We start from the raw sequence: 16751 nt of genomic DNA on the forward strand, positions 1-16751 counted from the left end.
GGGATGTTATGTTTGTTGAAAATCCTCCTGAGTTTCTCTGATACTCCAGACACGTATGGAATCACAATGTTGTTGCGTTTGACCTTCTTTTCCTCCTCAGGTCAAGACTCTGCAGTCTACTTACATCTGAAGGACAGAGGACACTCGTTTGAGGACCACCAGGTGCACATTTTAGACAGAGAAGATGGATGGTTTGAAAGAGGTGTCAAGGAAGCCGTCTACACCAGGGTCGAGAAGCCGTCATTGTACAGGGGAGGGGGTCTACGCCACCACTTATCCCCCACTTACAATGCTGTCCTTTCATCACTTCCCAGGAAACTCAACAAACGTAACCTATTGGCCTCAGGTGAAGATACCAACGATGGTCGTTCAGTCTTGGCCACAGGTAGTCTTAACGACTGTAACGACTGTCGTCACAGCAACAAGGACCACTAACGAACACAGCGGTATCGATGACCCGGGCCAACGACCCCACTGAGGTTAAATAGCTGAATTTCCCTGCCAGTCAGTCAGAACTGAAGAAGTCCTTTGGATGAGGGATGAAACGTCTTCCAGTATCTTCAACCAAGTCCAGTTGCCCTTGACTTTAACCTTCGTTGGATAACTATGACCTGGATGACTGAGAATCTTCATAGACATTACGAACAATATTTACGTTTATTGTTAGGCGGGGACCTCTAGTGGTCTTATTAATTATGACAGGTGCACCGGAGGGAGTGGTATATATAGATGAAGAGCTATGAACAGTCTACATAGGGAGGAGGGTTGATGGATAGGGCAGACACAGGACAGGCTGCTGTCTGTGTCTCGTATGAAACTAGAAGTCAGTGCGGACTTATTTTAACTTTCGTACGTAACTACAGTTATGTCACGAGACCGCTCACATGACTTACTAACATAAAGTATTTATTTTCACCCAAATCATGATCTCTTTCAAAACATTATCAAGTAGTTTTGGTTCCTAAACCTAACCAAACTGTGATCAACGTTAACCACATGTTTATTATTGTTACCATGATGATGGAGGTCTCCACTGTTCATATATTAGGGACCGGTGATGTGTAGTTTTGGGAGTCATTGGCAAACGACCTCTTCTGTTATTTAGATCCAAGGACATTATTAATTAGCCAACAAACCTTTGCTGTTGTTCTGGTCATGGTTCTCTATTTATATTGAAAAACATGGATTAATATTTTTTGTCTATGGCATAAATCAACATTTTTATATAAACAATGTTACATATTACTATGGGTAACAATAAAAGGGTCACTAATAGTGTTCAACCCAAGGAGAATTATCACCTGACTTTGCAGTACCTCTCAACTGTGTGACGCAATTAGTATCTTTTAACTCATTCTTTTGGTTTTAAAGCTGCCGGCTTTGCTGTTGTGGTTCACCTCTCTCATCAGCATTGTTTCCTGCTGCTGGAGGCAAATGTTTTCAATGAGAAGGCACTGATAAAATCACTTTACACTAACTGCACAGCACCAGTCGGCAGACAGACAAAGTTAGCAACAAGCTGGTGAACTATTACAATGACTGCTATAGGAGTAGCAGGAAAACAAGGGTTAGGGCCCAAATGCAGACAACAGAGGCAGAGCAGGTTCAGCAGAGTGGTTTAAATTACAAAACCCTCAACACAACAGGGTTACTGGTGAATTTCCAGTAGTGGGAAAGCAGTCCAAAAGCCAACCAAATCCAGTAGGGAGTGGGCAAGAATCAGAATACAAAGTCCAGCAACAGACAGTCCAAAAACACTAGAAAAACACAATCCAAGAAAACACAGGGAAACAAGGAATAGGGCTTGAACACAAGACTAAATACAAACAAGCAAAGACAGAGTAAACTCAATCAGGGAGGAGCAAACAATCACGCAAAAATGAGATGAGAGGAGGAAAAATGAGATGAGCAAAACAGGCACTGAGCTTGCCTGTCAACAGATCCATCTTCATCACAACTCAGCAAACTCAGTAAGACCAGCAATATAGTTGAAAAGGCAAGATTATGAAGTAGACCTTGAGCTAATGCTGTATCAGAGGCTAGTACCTGCCTAGAAAGAAGAAATGTCTAGGTCAACAATGAATGTGTTCAGTGCATTTTGTGACATGATTGTCCCACATAGCATCAAACATCACAACAAAATGTTTGTTTTCAGTTGGCTGAGTTGTAAATTATCATGAGTATCTTTAGTTATTAAATTATATGGCTTTCATCTTTTATTACATCTTATTTTGATTAATACACCCTATGAATTCAACCAAGAGTCTGGTCATCTTCCATATTAAAGCAGCATGTATGCCCAGTCATCCGTTTACTGCACTTGGAGGTTCGGTTAGAATGTGAGAACATGTCATTTCTCTTTACCATACAAACATATGAAGTCCATCCACATCAATACGTGTAAAATTTTACTCTTACAGCTGAAAGAAAACACAACATTCTAACTTGAGCCCTTAGAGAAGCAGTTCATCCACTTTTCAACTGTTGTTGCCTGCACCCTGGGGTGCCCAGAGTCAGCTCAGGTGGCACACTAAGGTTTTAGCAAAGGTTAAGCAATTCAATATCAAACACAAAGTAATGACATTCAATTCATTATAATTCAATTCATTGAGCCAGTTTCTCAAAATTATACAGTGTTGACCAGATGGATTTCCATGTGACATTTCGAAGCAATCAATAGTTTGACATAGCTTGTAATATTCATAATGCAGGTGACAATCAGACTCAAAAATATTCTGTTAACAGATAAATCCACACTATTTTGCTTTTGTGGTGACAGGGTTTAAAAGAGCGCTTATGTAACAACATCTGAGGTAAGAGGTTACAAAATAAAGTGGTGCATGGATAGCTTTGCTGTCCATACAGCGCCAGTATTACAGTATTACAGTGTACTATTGACTGTTAGCTCACTTCCATTCTCATTTCTCCATATGCCTTGTATATATCTCTGTGGCATCCATCAATCCAGTAATTGATTAATTATTTGTTTGGGCAGCATGTACAGCTCTCATGAGTCTGACCCACATGGACTGCCCCTCAGGAAATAGTTTTCACTTCACTATTTAAAGGTACTCACCGCAGTGCCTGTTTCTTTACACCCCTGTTAATTAGCACATTACCATACCGCATGAAGCTTAAGTTTTTCAATGCTAATTGTTTAGAAAGACCTATGAAGCAACCCCCCTACAGAAAAGTCCATTGTCTGGCAGAGGCTAATGGTAAAGAGGCAGACTCAGGTAGTTTTTGGATTTGTTATAACACCTATTGCTAAGAATGTTAAAATTACAGACAAAAGCAAACATTTCATTCCAACAAAATTGTAATACTTAATTTCCAGGTAATTAATAATATAATAATAGTATTATTATTATTATTATTATTAGTAGTAGTAGTAATAGTAGTAGAAGAAATTTCAATAATAATATGGAAAACAAGTTAACATAGTGTCCAGTTGGAACTCTTCAGTTCACTGTGAAGACAGGACAGGTTTTTCCAAAAATGTGAAATTTATTCGGGCATCATACAATTCAATGGAGAACAAAGTTTCTAGTAATAAGGAACAATGAATAAAGATCTACTATTGTTTTTTTCTTTCAAGGAAATTCCTATTTTTCACATGATCTATACCAAATAGTTATTTCCAGGAAACGATCTAGGAATTTATTGGGAAATTAGTAAGAAATGACCAACATGTAAAATAATGCTAAATTAGTGGAGTGCTCTTTTAATGAATAAAGCTACTGTACTGTACCTCTATCTTATACAGAACAGAGGCTCACATTTACAGAAATCTACAGAGGCCAATTTGCAGCATAACAGGCTGATGCGTCATAATAACAATAACAGCAGCCCAGTCCTCCCAGGGGTCACTCAGTCTGTCTGTCTGTTGGCAGTAAACACACGCTGAGCTCCTGTGGCATTATTGCACAGAGTGAGTGCTTTTTACTGGACTGACTGGATCAATGGAAATGGACATTGGGGACAAACATGCCAGGGGGTTGGCTTTGTGACTGTCCCACAGTGAGTTTTAAATCCCTGCCTGTGTGCTGATTGTGGCTCCTTGATATTGTATGCCAGTGTGTGTAGGGCTTACTCTTTTAAAGAACAGATATAAATGCATAATACCAGTTTCAGCAGGAGGTCGGAACGATTTCCATGATTTTATTGGTGGGTGAAGGTTTGAGTCCAGGGCAGGCTGACTAAGCCATGCAGTGGATTTTTAGAAAACATTGTTGCAATATGCAAAGAGAAAAGCAAAAGACTGTCCTAGAAGTGAAATGCTTGCCTAAAAGTAAACAAGTTGCAACAAGCCTTAGAGTCAACAGCCATGCTAGTGGCTTTGTGAGGCTGTACAGTTAGTGTTGCCAACTTTGTCACTATGAAATAAGGGACAAAATGCGGCCTGCTGCGGTATGTTTTTGTGTGAAAAGCCTATACAGTGTATTGTTTGAAGCAATTTGTCATAATGATAGCTAATCTCTTAATTAAATATTAATATAAGTCTCATGCCATGGCAACATACAGTAGGTTTCATAATAGTTTATTTACAGCAGGTACCTTTAACACAGTCCTATAATTGAACCATTGCCTGTTACCTTTACTATTAGTCTAATATAAAACACTTGACACTCTTGTACTGCAGGTTAGGAAAGGTTATCCCCCACATGTACATATGACAAAACATAGCTTCTATATGCTGTACCTTTACTATTAGTATAAGACAAAACTGTTGTGATGTGTTTTATTTACAGTTCAAGCTTTTTCAGGCATTTTATCAGAGCTTGATGAATACCATTTGCAGTTTCATCACTATCTTCATAAAAGTCAACTAACTTGCACCACACTCCATCACACACAGAAAAATATCTCACGCACACTGGAAACATTTTTCTGTTTCCCTCGTTTGAGGTGTCGGTGGCAACCGAGTGAAAGGTTAAGTAAAAGGCTGGGGATAAGTTAGATCATTCAGGAAATCCCGCACAGTCTTTGGTACTAAAATAGTCATTGTTATCATCTCAGCTTTCCTTCTTCCCTAGTGCATCTTCTTCACAACATTTGAGTCATGAAACAAAGCACTGTTTAGCTTAACAAGACAGTCGGCGCTAAAGTCCATGTTTGACAGGATAATACACTACGAGGCTTCACTTGCCGCCTTTTTATCTGTTTCCACAGTAGCTGCTAATGTTACTTGATGAATACCAAGGCGAGTGAGGGGGGGCTGTGATGATGTCAGCTGTCTGTGACCATTGTCAAGTGTCGTGATCAGCACTGCTGCTGCTGCTGTTGTATCAGTCAGTGGTTAGATCAGCGTTGTAGTCGATAAACGGGACAACATACATCTTGTTTGGGACAAATTAATTAGGCCTGATATGAGGGACTTCCGACACATGGAAATTCACACAGCTGCTACCCCTGAACCACTATACCTCCTTCGAATATCATGCTGTCTTGGTGTCCGCTCCGGTAAAGGTCTCTGTGATTGTCATATACCGTCTACCAGGACAAGTGGGTAACTTTGTGGACGAGCCAGAGACACACTGCTGTCTTCAATCCCAGAGCATGACTGTACGTTACTTGTCCTCGGTGACATGAACATTCACTTAGACAAATCAAACTCAGCAGACTTCCTGTCTCTGATTCAGTCCTTTGATCTAACACGGGTTCTCAGCCCCCCCGACACACAAAGCTGGCAAGGTGCTTGACCTCGTTCTTGTCCGAAACTGTGCCACTGAGTGCCTAACTGTCACACCGCTACACATGTCGGACAACTATTTCATTCAGTTCGCGGTATGCCTACAGGAACAGCCCATTGTTCCAGCACTGTTTGTCTTACACCGCCGCAACCTCCGCAACCTGTCTCCCACTCACTTTGCCTCAGTGGTAGCTTCCACTCTACCTTCCTTCAACACTTTTTCCTCACTCGAGGTCAGTGATGCCGCACAATGTCAGTGCTCTACATTGAACTCGTGCCTGGATGGCCTGTGTCCTCTCTCCACCAAGCCTGCTCGCCCGAACTAGTCCCACCCATGGCTAACTGATATCATCAAGGAAATTATTTTCCACTTTTAAAGCGCTACTAAATCCTCCTCCACCTCCACCACCACCCACAAACTTGTCTGTTGATATCTTTGCTGCCTTCTTCACAGGCAAAGTGGCGGATATAACTAGCCAATTCTCTAATTCGCTCAAAATCAACCATTCTATTCCCGCCCTGGTCAGCGCCCACTGTGTGAACTTGGCACAGGAAAACCTACCATGTAACAGTCCTTATACATCTCCCTCGGGAAATGGCTCAACACCAAGGCTAACATGTGGCAGTCTTACTACATCTTTTCCTCTGCCCTCCCAGGTCAATGGCACAATCCTCGGTTCTTATCCTGCTTGACCTATCAGCTGCCTTTGACACAGTTAATCACAGGATCCTGCTATCCGCACTCTCAGCAATGGGCATCTTGAGTGAAGCACTCCTGTGGTTTGAATCCTACCTCTCGGTCATTCCTACAATATTTTATGGGAAGGACAATTATCCTCCTCCCACTGCCACTCCACAGGGGTGCCCCAAGGCTCAGTGCTAGGGCCTCTTCTCTTCTCAATTTACACCAGCTCACTGGGGCTGATCATTCGCTCGCACGGCTTCTCTTACCACTGCTACGCAGACGATATGCAACTCTATCTATCCTGCCAGACAACCCCTCTGTCTCGGCACGGATCACAGACTGTCTCTCGGACATATCTTCATGGGAGAAGGCATGTCACCTTCAACCTAAACCTCTCTTAAGACTAAACTCTAGGTCATTCCAGCCAAGCAATCTATCCACCATAACATCAAACTACTACTATCAACTCCTCAACCATCACTCCAACCAGGGTGGTGAGAAACTTGTTGGAAAGTTGTCCTTTTCAGACCATGTTGCTGCTGTCTCTCGGTCGTGCTGCTTTGCTCTATCATCAGAAAAACATCAGAAAAATCTGGCCCTACATCACTCAGTATGCCACCCAGCTTCTGGTACAGGCCATGGTTATCTCTCACCTCGACTATTGCAATGCCTCTACAAATGATTCAGATCGCCCAAAAGGACGTGTGTCACTCCATTACTGTGTGACCTCCACTGGCTACCCATGGCCTCCAGAATCAGATTCAAGTCACTAATGCTTACATACAGAGTGACTACTGGATCTGTACCTATCTGCCTAAGCTACATTATACAAGTTTACGTTCCTTCTTGGCCACTTCCAACAAACGCCACCTAGCTCTGCCATCCCTTCACACAAAGCGATCCCATTCCCGGCTATTCTCATCTGTGACACCACGATGGTGGAACAAGCTACCACACGCCATCAGAGCAGGGGCGTCCCTCTCTAACTTCAAAAAGCTCTTGAAAACTCATCTCTTCTGAGAACGCTTCCTCTTATAACACCTCTAACATGCACTTCCTGTGTTCTTCTTCTTCTATGCCCTTACAATTGTCTTGTATTGATAGCACTTTTTTGTTAACTCTTCTTTGCCTAGGTATTTACCCCATTGATGCGATATGTGCTATTAGCTCTTACTAGTATTTATAGCTCTTACTAGTATTTATTGCTGCTGTTACTAGTATGTAGTACTAGTCAGTTGTAGATCTCGTGCTGTATTAGATGCTTTGTTGATGCTTGTATGTTGTTTCTCAAATGTAAGTCGCTTTGGATAAAAGCAGCTGCCAAATGTGTAAATGTAAATGTAAATGTAGTTTAGCAGGTATTTGGATCAAAGTATATTAAGTATGCTATACAAGCGGTCTTTTCTGGAGAGGAAAATTTCAGTGACAATCTAGCCAACAGTTGTAAAGACATTTAACTCATAACCTCTACCTGAACCAGTCTGCAGTCTCCACCTGCTTCAGACCACTATTGTCCTTGTACCCAAGAACAGCTCCATCACTTGCCTAAAGAACCTCCATAATCATGAAGTGCTTTGAGTCGTTGGTCAGGACCCACATCAGCTCCATTCTTCCTGACACCTTGGACCCCTACAATTTGCATACCCAAACAACAGATCTACAGACAATGCCATCACACTGATGGCACACACCGTTCCCTCCCACCTGGAAAAGGGCAACATAAATGTGAGGATGCTCTTCGTGGTATACAGCTGAGCATTCAACATTAACCGTAACATGCTAAGCTTATTCCCAAGTTCAGGATCCTGGATATAAACAGCTCTGACTACAACTGGATCCTAGACTTCCTGATGAGCAGACCCCAAGTGGTGAGAATGGGCAACCTCACATCCTCTGCACTGACTCTGAGCACCGGATCCTCCCAGGGCTGCATACTCAGCTCAAAGTCATCTCCACTGCCCTGGGTCCCATCAATTAGACCGCTTACAAAGAGGTAGTAATTGACCTGGTAACACGGTGCCAGAACATCAACAACATCTCTCTTAAAGTCAGCAAAACTAAGGAGATGATTCTGGACTTCAGTAAACTGAAAGAGGGGTCATGCCGAAACTGAATTGGAGCGAGTCTCCGTCTTCAAGTTCTTCTGTGTGTTCATCGACAAACTCACGTGGTCTATGGAAACAGACTGGGTGGTAAAATCTGCACAAAAGCGCCTCACTAGAGGGTGGTAAAGACAGCGGAGCACTTCATCGGCTGCCATCTTTCTTATGCTCAAGGCATCTACTGCAAGCGATGCCTTAGGAAAGCACGCAACATCGTTTCTTTCCCCCAGGCCATACTGTTTCTCAACAAACACTTGTTACACTCTGGTCTTTTTCATGTAAATAAATGTTTATTTCCACTTTGTTAATGTACCCTCCATAGGCACTACCACACTTATATACATAATATTGAATGTTTAATGCCTACTGTGTAGCTGTCACAAGCCATGTCACAAGATTGTCTTTTATGCAATGTTATTCGGTGCATATGACAAATAAAATGACTTTGACGTTGATGTCGACTTCATGGTGGCTAGAGCTCCACACACATTTAACTTTCATTTTTCCTTTGGAAATGGTCTAGATATAAATGTGATAATACATTGAACAGACGTGTATTACAATGAGGCATCCTAAACTGATCATAGCATTAGTTGATTGGCATGAGCTGCTTCATTCATGCTTCGGCATCATTGGCTTATATATCTACTGCTTGGCTACCAGTTGACTAGTGACGTCCAATCATGTTCATATTCAGGCATATTCAGGCACAGCCATTATAATCCGACACTTACCACTTTTGCTGTGCTGATATGGTCATGCCAATGGCATTTGTTGATGCAGCTCCCTCCACCCTCCCAGCCTCTTTTTGTGTGCTAAGCTTATGGTATTGCGCAGCCTTTGAGAGAAAGACCATGTCTAATTTGCCAGGCAGAGACAATTCTGAGACTTTGAACCTAAAAGCTTGGGACATGTGTCAACAGATATCAAATGATTCCACATGACGCACACACGTCAGAAAAAGCTCCTGCTGGCGGTCAGAGGGTTTATGAAGGGATCTCTCGTCCTTCAGACTTGAATTTTTCCCAGAGGAAAGATGCTATTTAACACAACATGCCATTTTCAGTAGGTAGTCACATTTTCGATGAAAAAACTTTACTTTTTACATTTTATTTTGTAATTTATGCATCTTACTGAAATTGTAGGCTAGGGCAATTTGCAGCAAACTCAGTCTTTCGCTACAGGCCATTTTTGCAGGATATGTGACTGTTGATGGACACATTAGGAGATTGCAGAGATTGAGCCTGTGGTCGTCTTGTTACCCGATAGTAACAGTCTCCAGCCTCACTGTAGGGTGGCCTGTATGTTAAGTTGTTATTAGCATTAATGACTATAGTTTAATTTACAGACGAGATGAGCAAGTCAAGAAGTGTAATTATACATTTTTACTGATGTAACCACACAAATTGATAAAAATGGATGAGGTATAAATAATAGTAAAATATGACAATATTTTAAGACAACACAAATACAGGAAACATATTCCAAAACAGCAAAAACAGTGCACTCAAAATTTTTTATTATTATAATTATAGAAATGTCATTATTATCTTTTTGATAACATTCAATCAAATGACTGATTAAAGATCAGCTCATGGCACAGTAATCAATGAGAATTATCACCAATTAGAAACTTACCAGCCCTTACCTAGCCTTTTTTGCCTGGTTGCTTTGGTTTTACAGTACATTGATTCTATGCATCAATTTATGCTATCAACCTCAGGAAACACTAGCCAGCATGAACGCTCTGCTAAAACCCACTGTACACTCCCTGCCTAGTACTAAATGGCAAACAGCAAATAGCTGTTGAAAAAGGGTTAACATTCAAGAGCCAGCTATCTTTCTCAGGAGTTTGTGGAGTGCAAAACAGAGCTAGAAGTAGAGTGAACGTTTCATTCACCCAGTGTCCAGACACTTTTGAGAAAAACATCCCATAACTGCTAATGGGGGCACTAGTTTGCTAACATGTTAACTAAAACAACTTGATTAACTGGTTGCAAAGCTCTTGGTGTATCTGTTTTTCTGCTCTGTAGTGACAAAAATCTATTATTCACTCTTTTAGTTCTGTTTTAGGATGCCCCACTAACAGTCGACTAAACCTTTAGGAAGAGTCTTAGTTGATCAACTTTTCACTGGTCACGGGAAAAAAAACAGCAACCTCAAACTCCATTTGGGAGCTATGCCTTGTTGTTTGGGGCAGGACGAAAGTATCAGGGGATTGTTGCAACACAGAGCTTTTCTCTTGTAACACGGAAGTCACTTAGTGTTGCGCTGTATTTCAAGTGCATCTCCTCCTAGCTTAATAGTTACAAGAAGTACAGAGTCATGCTACAATTTTAACTAGAGCAAGGACAAAAGCACACAGCAGTTAGTCTCCACTTTGGTTCCAATTAATCTGATATCTTAATATCTGTCATGCTGTCATGCACACTTAATAGTTGATATGCTGCCAAAATGTGTTTTTTAGAGACTTCAAATCCAGAGAACTGCAGCTTATGCATTATTGCACTCGAAGTATGATAATTTAATATAATCCCTTTTGATCTGAAATATCAACTGAGGTTTTAAATCACTGGTTTAAACTCAACTGACAAAAACTTTCAACCTTTATTTAAAAGAAAATCATAATCAATAGTATACCTGATTCCTGCACTGCACACCCCTGCACAAAATGTTATTTAAATAACAGCCATATTGTATGCATAGTCTTTATTAATCTTTTATAATTTTTAGATCTTATTGCCAATTTTATATTAATGATATTTTTCTTGCAGTACTTTCCTTTCTCAAGTCTAATATTTTCCACCTACTACATCATTTCTTGTGAATGCGCCAAGACAAAAGCAAATCCCTTGGATGTCTAAAACCTTCTTGGCAATTAAAGCCCCTTTACCACAGCATGGTACCAGCTCGACTCGCCTCGCCTTTTTTTGGTTTTCCATGTGGAAAAGTTGTACCTGTACCAGCTAACAGGCTTTTTTTGGGATCACCCCTGTCGAGGTTCCAACCGGGCTGAGGCGATACTAAAATGTGACGTGAAAACACGGCTTACTCATTGGTCAGAGAGAATAGTCACTATTCACTGCGTCATCATTGCTGCACCAGACAGAGGCTAGCAACAGAACGTTTTCTATTTTACAATTTTCATACGTTATTCATGATTAAATTGAAATTTTGAGGTGAGAAATCAAATGTGTAGATTTTTAATACTGACAGTTTTACGAGAAGTGATGTCGGAACAAAAATGTGCTTGAATATTTTCGGAGTTGAGGAGATCCGCAAGTGGTGGCAGGGAAAGCCTGCACCAACCCCCGGGAGGAGCTTGTGATGCCGGCCAGCCGCCCACTCACAGAGCCCTCTGCTCCCGCTGTCACACAGGCCGCTGCAGCAACAACGGCAGAGGAAAACACAGCTGGAAGGTTTTCATACCGCTTATCTGTCTTTACATTCTGAGGCATGTTGAAACGTTTTAACTTAAATCAAGAGACAGCTGTGTGGGTCGCTGGTGTGGGTGTCGCATTGAAAATTACGTTGCGGCAGTTGTGTGTGGTGTCCCTATGATGACCAGCTACATTGAGGGGTACTATCTGCAATGGAAAACGAAGCATGGCCAAACCGAGTCGAGTCGAGTTGAAAAAACGGCATAAGCTGTTTCTTCTTTAGTATAATAAGTTTCTAAACATTTTTGTGTGTAAGATTTAGTGGCATCTAGCGGTGAGGTTGCAAACCAACTGTCTAGTCTACCACTCCACTTATATTATTTAATTATTCAGTAAAACCATATGTTATTGCAACTTGACCACTGACAGATAACGTGGAAAATGTAAGCCAAGAGTGTGAAACGTTGTCATTGTTTCTGCAGCACAGTCCATTATAAACCTGAAATAGATCTCATGACAGCAACAGTTACTCACATGATCACTTCCTCTTTAGTGGTTTTGCCTGCAAAATAAAAGCGCAACGTTTTTTGCAGCAATACTCTATTTTGAGTTGAATTGAAAGCTTTTCCTTAAAAAAACAGTAGCCTGCTTGACACACCTCTGAAAGAGCCGTCAGAAAACGTGATTCCTCTAAATGTCCTCTGCCTGGAGATACTGGGGAAATGAAAAGCGTTGATGGATGTGGATCAAACACCGAAACATAAACACTGCAGCACATGCTTTATCGTGTGACAGTCGCTTCATAATCTATTTTGAGGGAAAAATAAAATTCTCCCGACATGGGATCAAATACACAACCTTCTATGTGAGAGTCCTGCCCTGAGCTAACCAAACATCATAACAATATGTCACATTATGTCTGATATTCTCAATCACCATCTAATGGTTGAAAATATTGCTCCGATGCAAAACTTATTTGCTGACCCCTGCTGTATATTATTACTTCTTCTTCGAGCGTACGTACTGTACGTACGTATTCACCATAGTGATGAGCGTCTACACTGCCGGAATGCTACAAGAAGAAGAAGAAGAAGAAGAAGAAGAAGAAGAAGAAGAAGAAGGTAGTGACAAAACGCACTCTGTAGCGCTGTTTGTCTGTTTTCAGCTCCTGTAGAAACATGGCGGCGCAACATGGCGGCGCAACATGGCAGCGCCCATGGAAAGGCGGAGATAGAAAGAATAGAAATGGCTCATTCTAAGGTAATAAAAACATAACGGTTCATTATGTAAGGTCTTTATACACCACTGAAAACATAGTTATGGATCTTATAAAGCATTTCTGTCAATAGATCCTTAGAAATATTACACTCTGGACCTTTTATGGTTTTAATTTGACAATGTTAATTTTGGTTTGACTTGCAATTTATATTCACGTTTTATAACCTTATTTTACTGCAAAAGACTTACTTTCTATTAGTAGCATTCTGCTTTGGTTTTGCTATGTATGCCAACATGCCTCTTGAGTTTTGCTGATGTCAATATACAATGCATATGTCAAACACTAACACTGGCCTTTTGTATTGTCTTTGATTCCACTTCCCAATGAATTTATTTTGTGAGTTTTGCCTTCACACCTAACCTGTTTGTTTCAGTTAAAACAAACCCTGGCGCGTTTACCACACAAACAGCGGTGGATCCTGTGGCATCTCAGGAAATACCACAGAAACAGCGGCAGGTGGTGCGGCACCTCAGGCTGCCAGCGGAAGTACCACTGCTAGCTGCCGATGCCACTATTTGAGTTGTTGGGAGCTGACTTACCATAATCCATATGCATCTACCTACACAGTGGGTATGTTGGCATCAGAGATGTGGCCCTGGATTGGTTTGTCATTTTCCTCGATCCTTGGAGAAGCCTCCTTCTCTCATGCTCCTCTATTTTGTGGGGTCCCCCAGGGGTCGATCTTGGGGCCACTGTTATTCACCATATACAGTATCTCACATAACTGAGTACACCCCTCACATTTTTGTAAATATTTGATGTCTTTTCATGTGACAACAATGAAGAAATGACACTATGCTACAATGTAAAGTAATGAGAGTACAGCTCGTATAAAAATGTAAATGTCCCCTCAAAATAACACATAACACAGCCACAATGTGAGTACACCCCTACGTGAAAATGTCCAAATTAGGCCCAATTAGCCATTTTCCTTCCCTGGTGTCATGTGACTCATTGGTGTTACAAGGTCTCAGGTGTGAATGGGGAGCAGGTGTGTTAAATATGGTGTTATCGCTCTCACACTCCCTCATACTGGTGACTGGAAGTTCAACATGGCACCTCACCTGGCAAAGAACTCTCTGAGGACCTGAAAAAAATAATGGTTGCTCTACGTGAAGATGGCCTAGGCTATAAGAGGATTGCCAAGACCCTGAAACTGAGCTTCAGCTCGGTAGCCGAGACCAAAAAGCGGATCAACAGGACAGGTTCCACTCTGGCTCGCCATGGTCGACCAAAGAAGTTGAGTGCACGTGCTCAGCGTCATATCCAGAGGTTGTCTTTGGGAAATAGACATATGAGTGCTGCCAGCATTGCAGCAGAGGTTGAAGGGGTGGGGGGGGGTCAGCCTGTCAGTGCACAGACCAGACACCGCACACTGCATCAAATTGGTCTGCATGGCTGTCGTCCCAGAAGGAAGCCTCTTCTAAAGATGATGCACAAGAAAGCGAAGAAGAAGACAAGCAGACTTAATTCTGCACAACACAAACCTGGAATAATGCACTTGTTAAATATCTGCGATGTTGTTCTTTCTCTGCAAATTAAAAAAAAAATTCTCTGTTTTTTTATTATTCTTATATAACTTGCATTGTCTATTCCATATTTATATATTTCTACATTAATTTATGTCAACTGTATGTTTGTCTACGTGTAGCACCTTATTACCAAAGCAAATTCCTTGTATTTGTAAAACACTACTTGGCAATAAAGTAATAATATATAACAAATAAAGTAATAAAAATAAACTTATTTGGGTTAGATGGTGTCAAGCGTGTGTGGCGGCAACCAGGTGAGGAGTACAAAGACAAGTGTGTGGCTTACAGTCAAGCATGGTGGTGAAAGTCCTGGTCTGGGGCTGCATGAGGGCTGCCGGCACTGGGGAGCTACAGTTCATGTACTGAAGCAGAGCATGATCCCTTCCCTTCGGAGACTGGGCCACAGGGCAGTATCACAAAACAATAACGACCCCAAACACACCTCCAAGACAACCACTGCCTTGCTAAAGAATCTGAGGGTAATGTTTTATGTCCTGTTAAGGCCTGGTTCTACCGATGTTTCTTGTTTTCTCTCTTGCCTCGCTGAGATAAAAACCTGGATGTCTAATAACGACACAAAATCAGAAATAGCTGTCTTTACCCCTGTCAGACCCAGCACTAGCTACCTTAATAATCTCACCACTAGCCTGGGTGTCCTTTCAGATAACGGTCAGAAAGAAGCCCGCAACCTTGGTGTCATTTTTGCCTCAGAGCTGTCTTTTGATGCTCAGGTGACCAAAGTGGTGCAGTCCTGTTTTGTCCAAGCAGAGACACCTAACAAAGATTAGAACATTCCTCTCCTCTGCTGACTTTGAGAAGGTCATCCATACCTGTTTTTCTTCAAGACTTGACTACTGCAATGCTCTGTATTCTTGAATTAGTAAGGGAAACAGCTAATTCAAAATGCTGCAGACAGGCTTCCAACTTCCTGCCCTTAATTGGTTACCTGTGAGTTTTAGAAATGATTTTTAAGATTTTACTACTTGTTTTTAAAGCTCTGAGCGGTCAGGCTCCTGCCCAAATCTGTGACTTGATAACTCCCTACGACCGGAGCAATGCTTGAGATCCTGCAGCAGGGCTTCAAAGTCTTGTCACTAAAGGTGAGCTGGCATTTGCTGTGCAGGCCCCTCACCTGCGGAACTCCCTGCCTGGAGATCTAAGGCAGGCAAACTCAGTGGCCTCTTTTAAATCTCTTCTTTTTTTTAATAAACATTATATTATTGTTTTTATTGTATTATTTAATGTTGATTTTTTTTTAAATTGCAATAAAAATGAAGTTATTATTATTATGATTATTGTAAGAAACATTTACATCATCCATCATGTTGATAAGTCTGCCAGAATTTGTTTTTGTGAAGTTGGAAGTCCCGTGTCTTGAACAATGACACTTGTGTGATGTTATACAGTGCTGAAATAATTGTCCAGTCTCCTTGTTAGTAGTTCCGACACATTCAGAAACATTCCTGCTATTGCTATTAGCAGCAGTGTTGGGGGTAACGCGTTAAAAAGTAATGCATTACTGTAAACAGATTACTTTTGTCTGTACCACAGTAATGTAATGCATTACTGTTGATAACTTCAGTAATCGTGGCATGGTTCTTGGACTATCTGCATAACAAAGGAGAGAAAAATAAATCAAACGTCCCTTTCCGTGCGTAGTTGCAAAACACTTTTCCGACTTTAGCGCCAGTTCATGATGACCCAGAAATGGCAGAGCTGCCAAAGACATCTTTTGAGGAGTGGAGGTATTACTTCATATTGTTTCTTTAGCCTGGGCAGTCTTGTGCTGACTCCGATGAGGAACAGAGGGTAATAATATGCACTATTTAAAATATAAATGTTTCCAATGAACCCTGTGATGGACTGGCGACCTGTCCAGGGTGTACCTCGCCTTTTGCCCGATGTCAGCTGAGATCATGTGTATGTCATCTCATTATAATAAGGATTTATGTTGATCTGAGCATATATGAGGTGTAACTTTAGACTATATTGTTATTGTGCATCACAGGTGATGTTATGCAGTAATCCAAACATAATGTAACTAGTAGTGTAACTAGTTACTTTCAGCAGTGTGTAATTTA

Source organism: Micropterus dolomieu, linkage group LG22 (assembly GCF_021292245.1).
Source record: "Micropterus dolomieu isolate WLL.071019.BEF.003 ecotype Adirondacks linkage group LG22, ASM2129224v1, whole genome shotgun sequence".
NCBI classification, from domain to species: domain Eukaryota; kingdom Metazoa; phylum Chordata; class Actinopteri; order Centrarchiformes; family Centrarchidae; genus Micropterus; species Micropterus dolomieu.